At 32.8% G+C, this 20,733-nt stretch overlaps 1 protein-coding gene across 3 annotated transcripts in view; it reads right to left on the reverse strand.

Annotated features, from left to right (window-relative positions):
• The window catches only part of FKBP5 (FKBP prolyl isomerase 5), a 159,825-nt gene extending 140,717 nt beyond the window's left edge, over window positions 1-19,108 (reverse strand). Inside the window, exons 1-2 of one of the 3 annotated variants that reach the window (XM_051996495.1) lie at window positions 18,996-19,108; window positions 18,183-18,276 (exon numbers count right to left, since the gene is read on the reverse strand). The gene's annotated coding sequence lies outside the window, so the exon portion shown is untranslated. Of the gene's footprint in view, window positions 1-18,182; window positions 18,277-18,759; window positions 18,906-18,995 lie in introns of those variants that run through there. The other 2 variants (XM_051996497.1, XM_051996496.1) reach the window with 2 other exon arrangements.
• Window positions 19,109-20,733: the final 1,625 nt, after the last annotated feature.

Consider the following 20,733-nt stretch of genomic DNA (forward strand, 5'->3'; position numbering starts at 1 on the left):
GCAAAATTTGAATCCAATCTACATGTCTACTTTTTTATTGGTTTGTTTTTAGTAGAATGTAGAATACAGAAGGAGATGTCTTCAACTTAACTCAAGCAAAAGTAACACAAGCAAAATATATACATCTTGAATAATCAGTGAATCCAAAAAGAAATCACTGACACATTTAATGTAAAAGAAAATAATAATTTAAAAAATTTTGATTTCTAGAAATAGTTAAAACAAATCTCAGATAAAAAAAATCTCTGAAAATGTTCATTAAAATATTGAAAGAAAGGGAATAGTGAAAAAATTACATTGATTCAGGATCAATTTTTATTGATTAATTTTTCATTTTATTTTACTGATTAATCATTTTATTAAGTTAACTGATTTTGTCCTGTAACTGCCTAAGTCGTAATTGTCTCTGAACTTAGTATAAAAGATCATCTCATCTTTAATGACTTTAGATAACCAGTTCTGCTAAGTCACTGTTTTTTTCTTACCTCAAGGAAATTCATTATTCTTGGGGCACGCAAGTAGACCATAAGGCCTGTTCTAATATCTATACACTATTCAAACTATTCTTCAAGGATACAATCAAGGTCTACAATCTCAAACAATGAATTTCTTAAGTCACAGGAAGAGAGGAAGGGGTTGTTGCTAGCTACTCATTTCCAACTTGCAACTAATCATATTGTTTCAGCTATGTAACCAATCATACTGTAATCATTCCCATGGTGTCACCAAGCCTATAACCAATTTTATTATTTCTTCTCCTGTCCTTTTCTGTTCTTTATTCTATATTTCTCCAAACCTATAAACAGGGAAATTGCCTTATGTTAAGAGGTATTTGGCTTAAAAAGTGAGGCAGCGATAGACCACCTCAATTGGTAGGTTCAAATCCCACTAATAAAGGGAAAACTAAGTCAAGAAGAAATAATATAAGCTTATGTCAAATTTTCAAGAAAATCCTAAGACTTCAGTAATACATGCAAAAAATTATTCACTATGACCAAATTAGATTTATATAGAAGATGATGAGACATCAGGAAAACAATTAATGTTTAACCATTATTTTAAATATCCAAAAATATATTTATTCTATCAAAAGATCACAAAAAGCATTTTAAAAGCATAAGATTCATAAATGCTAAAATAAAATAAAAAGTAAAAAATCTATAAAGCATAGGTATCAAAGGGTTAATTTTAATGATAAAAATACATTTCTAAAACCAAAAACCAGCATTATTTGCAATAGAGAAACACCAAAAAATTATCCCTAATAACTGACATGATTTGCTCAAAAAATCAGCAAATTATCAAAGAAACTAATCAGAAAAAAAAGAAATTAATTTAAATAAGTTTCAAAAATAAACTCAAAACAAAATAAAAGCTTTTGATTTATATCAAAAAAGCTTTGCTATATATCAATAACAAATTCCAAAAGAAAATAGGGAAAAAGAAAAAAAAAGGGAAATCACACTAAAAATTACTACAAAATGCATACAATATCTAAGACTCAGTCTACCAAGGTACATTTCAAGCTTTATATGAATACAATTACAAAACATCTAAAAAACATTATAGCAATTTTAGTAATATTCTTTGCTTATCACTGATCCATACACAATCATAATGTACAGATTTATATATATATATAAAAAGATACTATCTAAATTAAAAGTACTTCATAGAACTAAGTATAACACCACCAAAATTCAGTTGGAGAAAGATATGATCTAAAATCACAAGAAAAATAATGAAAGCAAATTTATTTTTATTGTTATATTTTACATATACTATAGTTTATTACTCTAAATATGGAACAGACTTGCTGACTTGAAATTATATTATGAAGCAATAATTCTTGAAGTAATTTAGTGTAAATTAATAAAAATAGTATATATAAAACATACATGATACTTCATATAATCTTTACAACAACTTTGTAAGGTAAGTGTTATTATGATCCTCTTTTATAAAAGAGAAGGTTGAGGCTGAGAGAGATAGACTTGCTCAGAGTCACAAAGCCAGTAAATGTGTGAGGCAGGATATGATTTTGCTTACTCCAAGTCCAATATTTATCTCCTGTACTACTTAGCTCACAAAAAATAGAAAAAATAAAGAGTTAAATTTTTTAAAAAGATAATACATATGAAACAAGAACTGAAGAATCAGAAATAACCCATTGTTCACTAGATAGGAGATTAAAAATGACTTGAGCAAGAATGACACCAATTTCTGGGGAAACTGGAAAGCAAGGAGCTGAAATTAGATTTAGACCTATACATTTCACTATGGAACTAGGTCAACTACTTCCAAAAAATGTGACCTAAATGTAAAAAGGTCATGTCATTTTCAAAAATTAGAAGAAAATGAGATCAAATATCTCTCATAAACTATGGTTATTAATCAGACAAGAGACAGGAGCAATCACAAAATAATTAATCTTTATTATTCAAGGATTTTTGTGCTAACAAAATTGATACAACTTGGAAAAGAAGAAAAACTATTGATTGGAAAAAAAATCTTTGCTTCAAATATTGGATTAAAGTTCTTAATCTAAGATAGTTAAAGAAATAAACAGAAATATACCATATCAAGAGCTATTCCCCAGTAGATAAGAGACCACAAAACAAGAACAGTTCTAAAAACGAATTATTTCCAAAAATAGAATAGACACTATTTGGAGATGGCTATGAATCAGAATAAGAGAAATGTAAATCAAAACAACTCTGAATTTGCCTCAAAAATCCAACAAATTGTCAAAACTGACAAAAGGGTTGTAAATGCACACTGATACATTGAAGAATCCCAAACTAAGTCCATTTTCTGATCATCTTCCATTTTGTAAGCTGGCCCTTGCTTTGCTGTAAATCATATGATTATGAGGAAATTGAGATGTTGATATAATTCTGGGAAATTAGGGTAGTAGGTGCTGACCACAAGATGTTCCCGTACATCTTGTGGTATGTTTTTATAATAACCACAGAATGTACCAGGATATTCTTGAAATAACCACTAGATTTGTAAAAGTCTGGTCAATCAGAAAGAGAGAATGTCCATGCTACTCAAAATTGTTTAAATTGATTGGTTCCTCATTATTGACTATCAGAAAGTGTTGTTAATTGCCAAATAATGTCCTTGTTCCCTCTGAAATGATCATGGACTCAACTGATTGGGGACTGCTAGTCTTGCTAATAAATTGACTTGCTTCAAAGTTTAATCTTTGTTTCCTCAATTTCAGTCATGACAACATGGATGATTTAGCTATGATTTAGTATAAGCATTCTGAAAGAAAATTTAAATCTGATCTAAAAAATAAAATGAAAAAACCTCCCTACCTACAGAGCCCACCACACCTATATCCCAAAGATGGCAAAGATAGAAAGAAAAGTACTATTATACCGCAAGATATTCACAGCAACATATTTTCTGATAAGCAAAAAACTGTGAACAAAGTACAGAAAATTCTCCCATTATGCAAATTTGATACTAAGTAAAGAATTCAAAAAGAAATCCACCTCTAAAAAATCTTACTATATGTGGGCTCTCTCAAAGGTTTTCTCTTCTTCCCCTTGCTGAAAGCTTCCTCGCTTAAAAAAAAAAAAAAAAGAAAAAGAAAAAGAAAAAACCCTCCAAGTGAAAGCAGAATAGGAACTCAGAAAGATAGATAAGGATTTGACTTGCAACCTTCCATGTCTGTGTATTTGCCCCCTTGTCATTCCAGTTTTATGTTCATCTGCACTAAGGTACCACATGTCTATTCTGGATTCTATATGTCACCTACTTTCTCCAACTTGCATCCCCAGCCAGCTTTCACTTATTTGGCTCTGAATTTTCTTCCTCTCAATTCTGGTCAGGCCCCAGGTTAGCCCTGTCCCACGTGTTCCTCTTCCTTCTCTTGGTTCTCTGGCCACAGCTCCCAAGAATCCTTGAAAAATGTGTTACCTTCCTCCCTCAGCAGGCATGTGGCCCCCTTCCTTTTTCCCTCTCATCCCCAAGTTGGTGGCAAATTTGCCTTACACAAAGATAGCTTTAAGTAGAAGTCAGCTCCACTTACATAAAACAAGAATTCTCAGTAGATGCTTGTCAGTTACGGAATAGCTAAACAAATTGCATGAATGTAAATGGAAAATTAACATGATACAAAAAATGATTACCAAGAATTCAAAGCATAGGAAGAATTTTATAAAATGATGCAAAGTAAAATAAGCAGAACCAGGAAAATATACAGTGACTGCAACAATATATATGGAAATAAAATTTTTAAAAGGATACATAACAATGTTATAAAATTATGCCTTAGCATGGCCTCAGAGAAGAGCTGAGAAAATGTACCTCCCTTTGGGACTATGAATATACAACACTATATATACTGTCAAACTTGGTTGATATGCACATAAGAGTCATGATTTTACACAACTTTTTCCTCCCTCTATTTTACTCTTTGTTATAAAGGATGGCACATTGGGCAAGGAAGGGAAAGAATACATTTAGATGAAAATTATGTAAAAACAAGTGATATCAATAAAAATATTTTGTAAATAGTGATTTCATTAGAGAAATAGCCATAACTACCATAAGAGTTTGTCCCTAACAGTAATGCTAAATGTATTACTGTGATTTATATTGCACTTTACCTTTTTTTAAAGGTCCTTTATCAAATAATTTGCTCTCTTCCTTTCTTTTGGTCCCATGAGATTGATAGAGCAAGTACAGTCAAAGCTTTATTATTCAGCCCCTGCATGAGTAAACCATTCTATTTCCTCCACCATTTTTTTCTGTTCCTAACACCCAGAAATAAATGCTACAGTTTGCAAAAATAAAACAAAACTGAAGAGTTAAAAAACAATCTTTTCCCCAAAAACAGTAAATAACAACCCTGTAGCAAATTTATACTAACTTAAGTATTGTTTGAATAAAGAAATGCAGAAGAAAAATTAGCTAGCTTATAAGACTGATGAATTGGTAAAGGTCAAACAACATTAAGTATATGGTCTATAATATTGAAAAAAAAAGATTTTTCTATAGAAATTTATTTATAATAAATGAAAAAGTATTTATAATAAACAATAAAATATTTATAATAAAAACTATTAATCCACTTATCCATTGAAGATTAGAGATAATAAATTTCTAGAAATTTGGGAGTAATAGATATGAGTTTGGAAAGAAAAATATGGACATTGAGAATCAAATTAAAAATATAGCAAAGCTGCTTTCAGTGCCCCCTACAGACCCAGTAATTTTGGTTTTCAATCACTTTTCAGTATGCCTGACGCTGTGACAAGATCTGGGGTTTTCTTGGCAAAGATAATGGAGTGGTTTGCCATTTCATTCTTCAGCTCATTTTACCGATGAGGAAACTGAGACCAACAGAGTAAAGTCACTTGCCCAGGGTCACACAGATAGCAAACATCTCATGCCAAATCTGAATTCAGAAAGATGAATGTTCCTGACTCCAGGCCTTACTGTGCCACCTAGCTGACTAGTCATTTTTCTTATAGAAATAAATCATAATAACCCATTATCATTGTTTCTAGCATAACTAAATATGGCTTCCAAATCAAGGAAGGTATCATACATAAACATCATATTGATGACTTAATATACAAGGAAGACATCAAGATATATGATCCACAATTACACTCAGAGAAAGAATACTGGGAAATGAATGTGGACTATGTGCATTTTAATTTTTTTCCCAGGTTATTATTACCTTCTGAATCCGATTTTTCTTGTGCAACAAGAGAACTGTACAGATCTATACACATACATTATATTTAAGATATACTTTAACATGTTTAACTTGTATGAGACTCCCATCTAGGGGAGGGAGTGGAGGAAGGGAAGGGAAAAGTTGGAACAGTAGTGAGCACAAGGGACAATGTTGAAAAATTACGCATGCATATATTCTGTCAATAAAAAGCTATTAAAAAAAGATATATGATACACTGAAAAATATTAGTTTATTCATCTCATAGAAACTTTTTCTAATATTAGATGTCATTTTTGTTCAATAAAACTATTTTAAAAAATAAAATTATTAATGAATATCATGGAAAAATAGAAATTGAAAGTTTGAACTTGAATTTAGAGGTTGAACTGAACTAATGAAAGAAGGTGATATTTAGAGGCTAAATTGAACTAATGGAAGAAGGTATTATTTTTATTTTTGACATCTTTACAGATATCTTGATTTTTTTCAGCCAAGACACTTTAAGCAAAGTACTATCAAAAAGAAAGCTGTGGCTGTATATATCAAAAAACTTAATGGCATCCTGAAGTCAAAGCTTAATGGGAAGAAGCCATTCAGAATAATTAACACCTAAGCCAGACCGCTCTAAATATATACAATAAAGCTGACAATAAATTTTGAAAACATACTAACAAAACTCCACAGAATAGCATGAACATGATACAGAGCTATCACCCCAAGACTGTTAAAGAAATACTAATAAGCATGTATTAAACTCCTATTATATGCCAGATACTGTGCTTGGCAGTAGAGATACAAAAAAAATAATCCTTTCCCTCAACAAGATCACAATATAATGGAAGAGAAACCATGGAAACAGCTATGCACATATAATCTATAATCTAAACCATAAAATGGCCAACATCCAAGAGCAAAATCAAAAAGGCCCCTAAAGATATAATCCACATGAATTTTATCAACAATATGCCAATAAAATCTCAAACAAATAGTAGAATCATGCAGATGTTTCTACCAAAAACAAAGTAGTTAATACAAAATGTTCTGTTTGGCATTCAAAGCCCATTTTAATCTACTTTCCAATCATCTTGCACTTTACTCTTTCTTTCCCCCCAAATGTACTCTTCAATCTGGTGACACTGACTTCTTGACTGTTCCACCAAAAAAAAAAAAAAAAAAAAAAAAAGACACTCCATTTCTTCTCTCTGGGCATTTTTTTCTCCCTCTAGCTATCTCCCATGGTGGAACATTCTCCTAGCTTGCTTTAAATTTCAATTAAAATCACACTTGCTAGGGAAGCTTTCCCCAATTCCTCTTCAATTTATCCTGTATAGAACTTAACTTGTATATATTTGTTTGCATGTTTTCTCCCTTGTTAGACTGTAGATTCCTTGGAAACCAGAGACTGTATTTTGTCTCTTTTTCTATCCCCAGTGCCTATTATATGATTATGGATTGACTTAATAACCATTTAGGAGCAGATCATTATTACCAGAAATTACATAATAGTTACACAGACTTTCTGATCAGTGCAGATAATAAAAGAAAAAAATAGAAATTGCAAAATTTCATATGAGGTTGCAAAAATTTAGCACCTACCAAATACTTAGAAAGACACCATCAGTTGATAAGAATTATACCTGTATTATAATTTGTGATCCTTCACAACAGATGACAAATTTCCTAATCACAAATACAAATTACAAAATATCCTCAAGAATTTTTAAAAAACTACTAGAACAGGATAGTGAAAAACCACAAACTATTGCCAATAATCATCCAGATAATACTGATCCATAAAAATTTAAGAACAATATTTTAACAATGTTGCCATACCAAATATTCATAATTTCCAAGTTACAAAGAACAAAATGTTCTAAAACATAGAGACCAAATGGAAAAAATCAAAATCATGTAGAAATAGAATAAAAAATATATTTTCCCCATTGTCCTCTTTTAGCCATTCTCCAGTAGATGGGCAATCCCTTTTTATTACTTAAAAAAAAAAAAAGTTTTACTATGTATATGTGGATCTTTTTTTCTTTCTCTGACTTTGTTGGGCCATAAGCCATAAGTCAAGAAATTGTTATTATTTATACATATGCCAATCAATCTAATAATATAAGTGAAATGGATGAATACTTACAAAAATTATAAATTGTCCAGCTTAACATGAGGGAATAAAACTTAAATAACCCTATCTCAGAACAAGAAATTGAACAACCCAGAAATGAGCTAAGAAAATATCACCAGGACTAGAAGAATTCAGTAATGAATTCCAACCAAACATATAAAGAATAATTGTTTTCTGGAATGACTAGACCGATTTATACCTCTATTTACTTCCCTGATACTCTCCAAATGGTCATTTTCCTCATCACCTTCGCCAATCTAAGGTATAAGGTGGAACATTAGGATGATTTTAATTTGCATTTTTCTACTTATACATAACTTGGAGTGATTTTTTTCCTATGTTGATAACTTTGATTTCTTTCTCTAAAAACTGTCTGTTTATAGCCTTCAGCCATTTACCTGTTAGGGAATGGCTTTTGTTCTTCTAAATTTGAATTGGTTATTTATATGTCTCCAAGACTTTTTCCACTATGCCATAAACATCTTGATTTTATAATTTTGCCTACTGTAAAAGTTCATAAATATAATGGTGATCTGGGGCTATCTTTGGGTTGTAAAGATGTGAGGCACAATGATGACATTAAAAATAGAAATAAGACATAAAACAGTATATATGATCCATTGGTTATTGACTAGATCTGGGAAGTGAGGAAAAAGTAAAAGATGACAAAGATTTTAAATCTAAGTGACTAGGGGAATATTAGTATCATTAATACAGAAAAATGAGGACAAAAAGACCCAAGTTTCATCTTAATTTGAGGGGATGGGAATAGAAGAGATGACAGGTTCTAACTGATTCAATTTCAGGTGCTGGCAGAATCTGGTTTAGAAATGTCAACTAGGAAATTGAGATTGGAAGGTCAAAAGATACTAATAATCTAAAGATTTAGTATCTTCATAGAAATGACAATTGAAGTCAAGAATAGATTATTCTTTGTACCTTGAATATAAAGACCAAATCTTTTACTATTCCACAATGAATTCAAAATGAAGAGGTAATCCAAATATTAAAAAATTTAAAAATTCTAAAAAATTAGAAGACAAGCAGATTAACTCTCTATAAGTGTTAAGGATAGAGGATGATTTCTTAATCAAACAAGGAATAGAGAAAATTACAAAAGATAAAATAGAAATTTTGAGTACATGAAATTGGAAGGCTTTTGTACAAATTAATTCAGCATAAAAGAAACGATTAATTGGGTAAAAAAAAGTCTTTCTATTAAATAGTGGATTTGGTTTGGTATCCAAGCTACATAAAGCAACAAAATATATGATTAAATGCTGTTCTAATAGTAATCAGAATGTATGAACAGTTCTCAAAATCTGAATTGCAATAACAACAAATTATTAATATTAATTTGCTGTTAATAATTATAAAAGAATGATCCAAGTTACTAATAAAATAAATAGAAATCAAACAAGCCTGAGGTTTCATCTCACATTCAGCAAATTAACAAAAATGACAAAAGGCAGGAATAATCAGTGTTGGAGGGGTTGCTGTGAGGCATACTAATCTATTGTTGGAGGAGGAGCCAGTGAATTAATAGGGTATAAAGGAAACCCACTTGGAATTATGCAAAGTTATTAAAAAATCCATACACTTTAATTCAAATTATATGGCTAGATATAAATGTCTACTTAGACAATGACAAAAAGAAAGGATCAATGTATACTGACAGCAGCACATTTTCTGCTAGCAAAGGACTGGAAAGAAAAAACCACCTACCTACTGGCTAAACAAATTGTGGCACAAGAAGGTAATGGAATATTATGACAAATATGATGTACACAGGATCAATGAAAAGATAATGAACTCATGCAAGCTTGGTAAAATAAGTACAATCAGAAAAACAACATATATAATAATAAAAACAATGTAAATGAAAGGAACAACCACAACACAATTAAACTGAATGTTGTGAAACTATAAAGGTCCAAGTTTGGTATCTAAGAAGAAATATGAGAAAACACCTCTCCCTTCCCCACTTTCATATAGCATGAGATTTTTTTTTAAATGTTGATCAGTTTTGCTGATTTTATTTTCTTCCCCCTTAAAAAAAAATTCTTTGTTATGTCCTTAGGCTCTCTGGGAAAATTTAGGAAGAGAAAGACACATGGAAAATTGAATGAGGATTAAAAACAAAAGATATGAATAAAAATCTTTTTTTTAATTGTTAAAGAGGCAACCAAGCATGTAGCTAAACATAAGCTTCACTCATTCCTTCAAAATAGGCTTATACATCTCCTCCCCTCCCCCAACAATTCAATTAAATAAACATTTATTAGGTGTCTATTACATGCAAGTTATAGAGTACTGGGGTACTAGTCAATGTTGGATTTGGAATTAGAAAGATCAGAATTCAAATCCAGTTTTTGACACTTAACAGCTATACAACCTTAAGCAAATTATTTAATCTCTCTATTCAAATAACTCTGAGAAACTTATCTTCTAAATTATCAATAGGCCAAGAGAGAAGTGACTGTCCTTTACAAGGAGGGCATATAACTACCCAAAGGAAAGAGACTTTCTTAACCCTAAAGGATTAATTTTTTTTTTTTTTTACAAGCTGGCTGTTTTCTGATAAAATTTAAGAGAAATTTACTTCAAAAGTCCAAGATCCTCACTATAGGTACTCCAATCAACAGATCTTTTATTAAATAGTCTTTATTAGATGCTTTGGTTGAAAAAAAATCATCAAGTGGCCAATTTTCTAGACAAAGTCTCTCTCAATTTAGAGAGACTGGTCCTCAAGCAAGGAACATATAAAGTTATAGCTCTAAGTCAGTACTCAAAACTTCCTATTTTGTAGGACCTTCTAGGTTTATGCTCTCATAGCACAGCCTTTTAAAATCCAAGCTCATTTCCATGTTACCATGAAGCAATACAATAGCAGTTTAAGCACAAATAAATGTGAAATGCAATGCAGTATAATGGGATAGAGTGAGGGACTTGGAAATCAGGAAGATCTGAAGTCAAACCCTGCCTAGATATTTACTGGCTGAGTGACCATGGGAAAAGTCACAACCTCCCTGAGTCTCACAAGAGTATCGAATCCAAAAACTTTTAAAGTCCCTTCTAACTTTAAGTACCTGATTCTATGATTCTAAATTGGTGGATGTTACTTTAAACCCCCTACTGAATCACTACTGAAAAATAATCCAGCTTTTAAAAGCAACTGCTTCTTTTTCTGACTTTTGCAAGTGTTTTCTTCTTTCCAATAATTCATTATAAATTAATAGGTATACAAAAAATATTTAATTTTTCTTTTTCAGGATATGATTTAAGAAAAAAAATTGCTAAAGACAATTAGCAGCAATGACCAATATATGACCAAAGTGAGTTGTTTCAATTAAATATCTGCACAAATCAGCTTAATTCTACCATACTAAAGCAGACAAAAATATATTTTTTAATATAGTCAAGTCTGTATCTTAAACAAAATAATTATAGATAAAACTATTTCAAATGGATTTGACTAGATTTCATAAAATTTGTTTTCCATTAAGTAATAATAATGGTTTACATTTATACAATGCTTTTAAGAGTTTTACTAATAAGTTACAAATGTTATTATCTTATGAGGGGAAAATGATTGAATTATGTCAAAATAAAAGATAACTTGTCTGTAAGTAAAATAATCTTTTGTACAAACTGTCACTTTACTCCTTAATGAGTTGTTCAAAGAACTAATAGCAAATGAAGAAACATAACCCAAAACTATAGGCTTATTACCTTAATTATTAATATAATAATTTTATAGATCTATTTTCTTGGTGATGATTCTTCTCTTATCAATATAGCTGGAAAAATGTTTCCCAAATAACCACGATTATTAATCTACTTAATAAGGAATAGTTAGTTGTCCTCTCAAGACCTTCACCAACATATACTTTAATTTACTGTGGTATATAAATAACCAAATCAGTTGTTCTGAGATAGCTGATAAGTTAATCTGAAAAATTAAATAGATTGTTTATCTGTGTTGTAAAGAATATCCAGAAGTTAACTTACATAGGAAAAAAAATTTAATTTAACTTTCTCTAATTGTAATTTTTTAAGTAGTACAATTAAATTTATTTACTCTACTTTAGACCACAGGGTAAACTATAACTAAATGATCTCAGAAATATAGTCATAAGATTCCTCGGTTCTATGCTTCATCAAAAGTAGGCTGCCATAATCATTAGTTTAGCATTGCCCTAAACCAATACAGTTTTTAAGTACCAATCTTTCCCACCAAATAGAGATAAACAGCACCACCAGAAAATCAATCAGTAACATATTTATCTAATCTCTTTAGTCTAGAGGATTCATGACAGAGGGAATATTCATGTCTGTATTCCACTTAGTACACACTGTAGGTGAATAATTGCTTATTAGTAATAATCATCTTCAAACTGGTACCAGAATTGCAATCTCATTCCCTAGATTTGTAACTAGGATTTATAAGAGAAAAAAAAAAAAAGTTTAACTGCCAGTTCTGCCTTGGGTCAATTACACTCCTAGCCAAAAAAATTTCATCAAATTTCAGAGCAAAGTGGCAAAACCACAAATAGCTAATAAGGAGTAGGAAGAGAGAGCCCAGGAAGACAAATTAACATATTACAGAAGACTATCATTCTTCTCTCATTAGAGAATTTTGAGTCTTATTTAGACACCTGTTTCTCTTGGGGATTTTAGTTTGTGCCTTGAGGATGGGGCATGAGGCCACTGGGGTTAAGTGACTTACCTAGGGTCATACAGCTAGCAAGTATCTGAGGCTATATTTGAATTCAGGTCCTCTCAATTCCAGGACCAGTATTCTATCCACTGTACCATCTAGCTACTCCATGTGGAACATGGGCAATTTCTAGTATGTTTCCATATAATTTTTTTTTTCCTATGGGTAATTTCCCCAGATCCTCTGCAACAAATTGTCCTGTTCACAAGACCAGAGCACATATTATATTGAGAGAATCAGACTGGATCTTAAATATCATTATCTAACCCCACCCTCTCTTTATACAGATAAGAAGACCCAGACCCAGAGAGGTGAGGTGACCTGACCCAGTTTATCACTGGTATAAGGAGACTAATGCCCAATTCTCCTTCCTCCCAATTTCAGGCCACTGTACCATATATGCTGTCTCCCTAAATAAAATTTCAACATTTATCAATGAATTACTATTATCCTAATGCATGAATGACTTTCTGAACTGGAGCCAAAAGCTACATGCCAATGCTGTATATTTTGTTTTATTGTGTGTTTTGAAAGTTAAACATGGGAATCATTTTATTGGTTAATATTTAATATACATAAAAGAACATTCCATCCTCACTCAGCACATGCTTGATCATAAAAGCATCTATAATCTTTAGGACTTCCCCTTCCCAACAGTAGCAGAATTTCTAAACCTGAAGCAGAAACATTTTTAGTTTTAAAATTTGCCTTATAATTTGAAGTTTTCAATTCAACTGGCTTTCTATATCCACAGTGCAATAAAAAACATACATAATTTTGGAAGTTGAGATTAATCTAAAAAATTTAGCCCAGGTTTTGGCCATTTCCAGGGAAAAAAGGAGTGGGCCTTTTCTCCAGCTTTCTCACGAATTGTGAACTCTTTTCTTTGGCACTTAAAAGTCCTTTACAATCTGACTTCCAAATCACTTGTCCAGGCTCATTATATATAATTTCTGTCCAGACAAATTGGACTTCTTGCCTCAGACGTGACATTCTAGCTCCTGTCTAAATGCTTTTACACTAGTTGTCCCCGACTCCTAGAATACCACTTATCCCCCCCTCTTAGAATCCCTTGGGCTTTTTAAAACTCAGCTCAGCTGTCAACTCCTGTGTGATACCTTTCCTCATCATCTCAGTTGCTAGTACTTTCTCTCCAAACTACCTTGTAATTGCTATCTACACGCCTTACATAAACTAATTTTTTTTAATTTTATTTTTTATTATAGCTTTTTATATACAAAACATATGCATGGGTAATTTTTCAACATTGACCCTTGCAAAAACTTCTGTTCCAATTTTTCCCCTCCTTCCCCCCACTCCCTCTCCTAGATGGCAGGTAGTCCCATACATGTTAAATATTACATAAACTATTAAATACATATGTTGCTTCCAGAGAATATAAGCAGCTTGAAAGCAAGAACTTGTTTCATTTTTGTTTGTCTCACTAGGCAAAGTACTAAATATACAAAATGTGTTAATAAATACTTGCTGACTGTCAGGCTTCAAGCAGAATGTTACCAATAAGTCTCGAAGTTTATCACCTTTCATTTAGAAGTTAATGTTTATAGTGAAAAAAGAAATGTTCATTGATCTTCCTTTATTCTTCATTAATGAATAATTTGGGAAACAAGAAAATTAAACCATACTTTCATCTGGCTATACATTTCTTGGCTTCAATATAATCTAATTATTTTTGTAACCCTTAACAATATTTCAGATATGTAATTGCTTACTTATAAGTCAATATTTCATTCCACAATAATTGTTATTTTAAAATTATTACACAAGGTGTAACCAGAAAATTTCATTATCAGGGTAGTAAAAAAGTGAACAGTTCAAAAGGAATCAGAATAATTACTGACTCTTCAACATCTTCTGCCTTCTTTCCTTTAAGTTTCATTTTTATTCCAAATTTTTTTAAACCTCTTCCTCTTCCATCTATCTCAATTGTAGAAAAATAGACATAACATCTATAGCCATGCAAACTCCCTCTTGTGGTCTTATGTCTAGATCAAAAGTGTTCAAAAGGCTACATATTTTTTGAAAAGAAAAAAAAGTTACAGAAAAAATTGCATTCTCAATTGCTTTTATTCTAACTGATCACAAATTACAATAAAAAAAATAAAGTTTACACTTTTAAAAAACCCTGAAAATTAAAAGCCTAATGTATTATGAAATATGTTACAATTCAATTTGAGTAAAATTCTTTTAATAATCAACTACAAAAATCTGTTTAAATTCTTCTGTTGTGCTGGATTTTTATCAATTTTTTTTTCCATCTTCTTTAAATAAGCAGAATATCCCCTAGGGTTTGGCTACAAAAAAAAACAAGTTATGATGCTATAAACTATATAGCCTACATCATTTGGGCAGGTCTGGTCTTACACTTCTGGAAAATTTAAAAATGGTTCTATCTGTAAATGACACCTTAGAAAAAGAACAGATTAGCACTTTATGTTCTTATAAACATATACTCTTAACGACTTACAAGTTAATAACCTCTATCCATAAAAAATTTATTTGTCCTTATGCTTTTATAAATATATCTGGAAAAAAATTTCAATACAGGACTGATATTTTTAGGATACAAAAATGAGATATAGAATAATCAAATAAATTGAATACTAAACTTAAGAATTTTTGGCCTGCTACTAATTATACTATTCGATTTAGACATATACTGAAGACTTATCACTGTACAAGAAAACCACATATGCAATAGGGTATAAATGGAAAATTATGTTATCAATAAGTTAGGTTATAAAGTTTATACAATTTCTGAAATATTATAAACTCAAAGAATTAAATTATTTCCTGAATAAATGATTTAACAAGAAGTTGTTATGCATAATGACTTTAATAAGTAATAAAGGTACTTCATCTTTAATAATGAAATTTATATTGAAGGAAGCATTCAATATATATATTGCAATTAAATAAACCTGAATGGGCCTCAATTTCCCCACAAGTAAAATGAGAAGATTAGACTAAATGGCCATTATGGTCCCTTTGGACTCTAAAACTATAATTATATTATTCTAATTTAACAACGAGGCTCCTGAAAATATAAAGACAAATGAGAAAAGTATGGTCCCTACTCTTGAGAAATTATCTAGCAGACAATATCAATTCAAGAAACTCTGGGTTTTCAACCACCTCTGAAATATATTGTCTATATGACTTTAACTTCTCTGTATTATAGGAAAGTTTCTTAAGATTATCCAATACAAAGCCATCTGCACTGATGAACAGAATTTCCTTAAGAGTTCTTATATAGATGAAATGAAAGTTGCAGATCAATAAAAATTCATAAAAATTCATAGATAAGTTCAGAAGGAAAGCTAGAAGAAAATAATGTATTTAAAATGAGAAATGTTTATAGAGTATATGATGGTACAATAATTCAATTTGTGCATAATTTGGAATCTGATATATGATTAAGTGTTGTCTATGTCTTAACAAAGTGGGGAAAAAACAAGAAAATTAAAATTGAATTTTAAAATTTAGACTTTTAAAAATAGGCTTTAAAATTAAAATAAGCTTGAATTTTTAAATTTATATATTGACCATTTTAATAAGGGAGAGGCTAAAGCACCATGAAATAAAGGCTATATTCTAATTATGCAACATACTAAGATAATATAGTGATATGAACTTTTCAGAGAAATTTTACAAATCAAGGACAATATGGGATCCCAGACTATGAATGAATGGGGAGGGGACAAAAAACAAATTAGTGTATATATAACCACACTATTTTGAGTTTCTAATATTGATCTGACTGAAATAGTATGCTTATTTTTTAAAAATTCAAATATAGATATACTGATTTTCTAGGCAAAACAAGCAAACAAAGAAAAACAAACAAAAAATCAGAATAGATGCTTACAGTTTAAATAAAAGAAACTTGGAAGAGTATATTTTTTTTTAATGATTGTCCACAATTATTTTTTAAATATTCTATTAAAATTATCTTACTACTTTATAAATGGCCACTTTAAGTTCAGGGGAAAAAATTAAATCCTCATTCAGTTGTGTGACAAGCTTACAAATTAAACTGAAAAATATCAAAATGAAAAACTTTTAAAAAGTATTCTTTCTAAAAATGAAACTTACAGCTGAGCTATAAACATATACTATGTTTATATTATATAAACATATTTTAAGAAATGTGAATATATCCAAGTCTATTTGATAAGTAATTTAAATAAAATCTACTCTATTACCTGCCAAAGATTTTTTAATCTCTATGTCCACATACAAACTCAATTTTTTATACATACATGCATATGATATATTATTGGAAACAGTAACTCATTTCTCATCAATATACTATCATTTCCTAGATACGTTGTCCTATTCTACTTCCATTCCCTTCTGTGCCTTACCACTTTTAAATAACTACACTGGTTTCTTTGTAATGATTCAAATCAAAAAGTTTAAAAAAAAAAGTCTAAGCCAATCAAAATAATAATTCTTCTTGTAGGTTTTTCCTCAAAGAAGCAAAGAAAGCTAATCAGATAAGGCTAAATCTTATGAAAACTTAAAACTGAAAAAGGAATTCAAAATCCAGCTGAAAAACATGAAACAGAATTCAACTAGAAGCTAAATGCTTTCCATTATGCTAAAGTCACAAAATATATATAGAAACTTGTCAGGAACACTAAATAATTCCCACAGTACTTCCTCCTTAAAGCAATCTTTAAGTAATAAAATAAGTTAGTCACTACCATTCTTCTAAGAATATTACAGTCTCAAGGAGACCTCCCAGCTAAATATTTCCTTATCTCTATGCCAAAATGTTCCCTGATCAAATCTACATAAACCAAAGGACAAAACTAGAATATTGATCTATACTTAAAAGTACCTAGACTTTTAATGCTATCTATGTATGGTTTTCCAAAAATTTGTGTTATACTACTCTTTACCCAGGGTCCTAAAAGACTAAATTGTCATTACCCAATTAAAAGTAAGTTATTTGTACAATTCTATCTCAAATTTTCTAACATAAGAACATCTTTAAGTGATATATTGTGTGGGGATTAAAGTCATTGGGAAACCACTATTTTAATATAGTAGAAAGAATCAGTCCAGTCATGACATTTCTTCTCTCACAAAAAATGAAAAATTCTTTCATGTACCACTAGCGTACTAAAAATCATTAGTGCAGTTACTTTTCAACATCATTTTAATATGCAAAAGCACTGATTTTTTCTTCCTGTTATAACATGGTGATAGTATTTACTACAAGACAGGTGAAATAATAATTAAGAAGGTTACAGTATATACCTCACATACTATGGAAACACTAAACCAAAAGAGATCTTTGGAAAGGCTAGGGAGACAAAAGAGACAAAGAGCAGAAGTAGGACTAGCGAGTAATAACCCAAAGCTCTGGCTAACTTCAAGAAAATAACTTTTGAACTATGACACAGTCCCAAAAATCAATGAAAGTGAGGAAATCTTAAATTATGGTCGTAATTAATACTAACATAGTTCTCAGTTCTTAATTCACTTCTAAAGTTCCCAACTTTCTGTTTCTCAAGTGCAATAAATAGGAAAGTGGGGTTTTCTTTTCCAGCTTCGGGAAAATATAAATTCTTACACTCGAACTTCACACTCGTTACCTCTCAAGAGTTTTGATCTGATAAGATCCTTTCCCCAGCCTCTGACTGAATAGACAACAGCACTGGACATTGGTCATCCAGATCAGGCAAATTCCTGCAACGGGTGGAAGAGAAGAAAGACACGTTTGGAATCGAGATCTGTCAGAAACCGAATGAAAGAAAAAACAACAACAAAGGCAGAAAGAATCAAGCCCAGAACAACCTGTCATTTGCTTTTCTTGGGGAAAAAAGAAACAGGGGTACAAGGGAATAGGAAGTAAGAAGAAAAGGAGAGAGAATCTCCGAAGTGTGTTAAACTCTCCCTCCTTCCCCCCTTAAAAAACACCTTTGGGAAAGGAACACTGGGAGCAAATCTTATGGCCCCGGAGATGCGAGGATGGGAGTCGGGGAAGGCACAGGGGATCCCCTGGGAGGGAGGGGTCTCTGCCTCCTCCAGCTCACTAGGGTCACCGAGGCGCGAGGCGCAGGGGAGAGAACGCGGGCGCGCGCGTATACACACACGTACACACACACACACACACACACACACACACACACACGAGGTAGGAAGCGCACACACGCGGCGCGCCCAGCTCACCTCACCTCACCGCCCCTGCCCCACACCGTACGAGCAGCTTCCCTCACCAGGGATGGCCCGGGAAGAGGCGGAATTGGCCTGGGGAAGGGGGGGTGTCCCCGGACCTGATACCGATCCCAAGCCTCCAAGACAGTCGCTGCTTCCTTCTTCTTTTCCTCCTCTTCCTCCTTCTCCTCCTCCTCCTCCTCCTCCTCCCTCAGGTTCCATCCCCATAATCTCTGCCCCAGCCACGCTACCTGCCGCTGAGCTCCTTTCTCGCTAGCCCACTTGCCCCCGTACCCAACGCTAGCCCGCGCGCCGGTGCGCCGCCGCCGTTGAGTGGCAGAGCCCAAGAGCCGGTCGGAGTCCCCCACCCCTCCCACCTCCTCCACCCACTCCCCCCAATACACTTACACAGGGAGCGGTGCCCCGCCTCCGACAGCCGCAGGACCGACCTCCAATAGGTCCCCTAACCTATCAGTCCTCTCCTGAAAGGCGCGCGGGCCGCCGCCCCGCCTCTTCCGATTGGCCACCCGCGCGCGGCCTATGCAAATAAGGCGCCGCCTCCACTCTTTCTTGTCTAGTCCTTCTTTTCTCCCCTTCTTCCCCGAACTCTCCACTTGCCCAAGCCCCAGCAGCCCACGTGTCTTCTCTATACCGGACCCAATCGCCACCCCCACAAGCTTGGAGGACTGGAGCCCTTCGACGCCCCTGTACCCACTCGGCAATCCCTCCGGGAGGACTGCTACAAACCACTTACTCTGTTATTGCAGGATTTCCCTTCCTCCTTTAGCGCCGGACACTCCTGCCTCTCCCTTCCATCTGGCCCATGAAAACTGCCCTGAAGATGGAAGGGGATGGGGATGAGGGTGGAGGGGTAAAGTTTGAAAAGAGTGGTTCCGTCCCTAAGCGACTACCTGGACACACTTTAGATAACCATCCTGGAAAGTCAAAGATGCCGGGCTCAGGACAGAGAAGTCCTCTGCCTCCTGGATCCAGGCCAATGGGTACTTAGTAAATATTTGGTTAATTGGATGTTTTGAATCCAGAAGGAAGTACCTTCTTTTCTAATGACTGTTTTGAACTTTCCTTTCTTGTAAGCTCTCTGAGCTTAAATACAGCTCGTATGTATAAAATATTTCCACGGTGAAGAACTGTTTTCCTCACAATAGTCCTATGAGGTGAGTACAATAATGGATTAGTCCTAATCTATTTGGGGGAAATTGAAGCTCATCGATCTTTAAGTGATTTGCCCAGAATCAAACAGTAAATAAATAGCAGTTAGATTGGAAGCAACCAGATCATCTGACCATAGGAAAGATGAGTGCTTTTTCCTATCAGGCTGTCAATCAAACAACAGGTATTTATCGAGCAGCTGTCACATGCAAGAGAGAGTACTAACTACAAGCTTGGAAGGGATACAAGAAGTAAGAAACTAGGAAGATCTTTGCTCTCCAGGAACTTCACACTTTGCCATTCAGTAACTGCCACAAAGACTTTCATATGAGAATTAGGAAAGAATTAGGATTCTTCAGAGCAGGAAGATAAGAGCCAAGAGAGCCCGAGACCAAAGTCCATAAAATCACATGAAGTTCTTCAGATGTCCACATCTAAAAATTAAAAGCTTGAAACAGTTAGGGTTAGCCACTGAAAGGAAGTTTTACAAAATCATTGTAAACTTGGGGAGCTATCTTTAAGAGGTGACACATGCTGAAAGTAAGAAAAAAGTTCAATCTACAACCGTTTGACAATTGATTATGCAGCAGCACCGTATTTAAACGCATAAGATATTCTAGCATTCCTTAGATTAAAACCTAAATCTCTTGATTCTCCTAGTTCTATACAGGTCCTATGATTATATTCTCAGCCAAATGAAAGAGTTCATAATTTAACAAGGGAAATATAACAACATTTATGCCAGCAAATATAATAGAAAGTGAATTGCTATCAGTTATTAAAAGAGACATGCATCAAGGATTATACGAGAAAGATGAA

This window comes from Antechinus flavipes, chromosome 4 (assembly GCF_016432865.1).
Source record: "Antechinus flavipes isolate AdamAnt ecotype Samford, QLD, Australia chromosome 4, AdamAnt_v2, whole genome shotgun sequence".
NCBI classification, from domain to species: domain Eukaryota; kingdom Metazoa; phylum Chordata; class Mammalia; order Dasyuromorphia; family Dasyuridae; genus Antechinus; species Antechinus flavipes.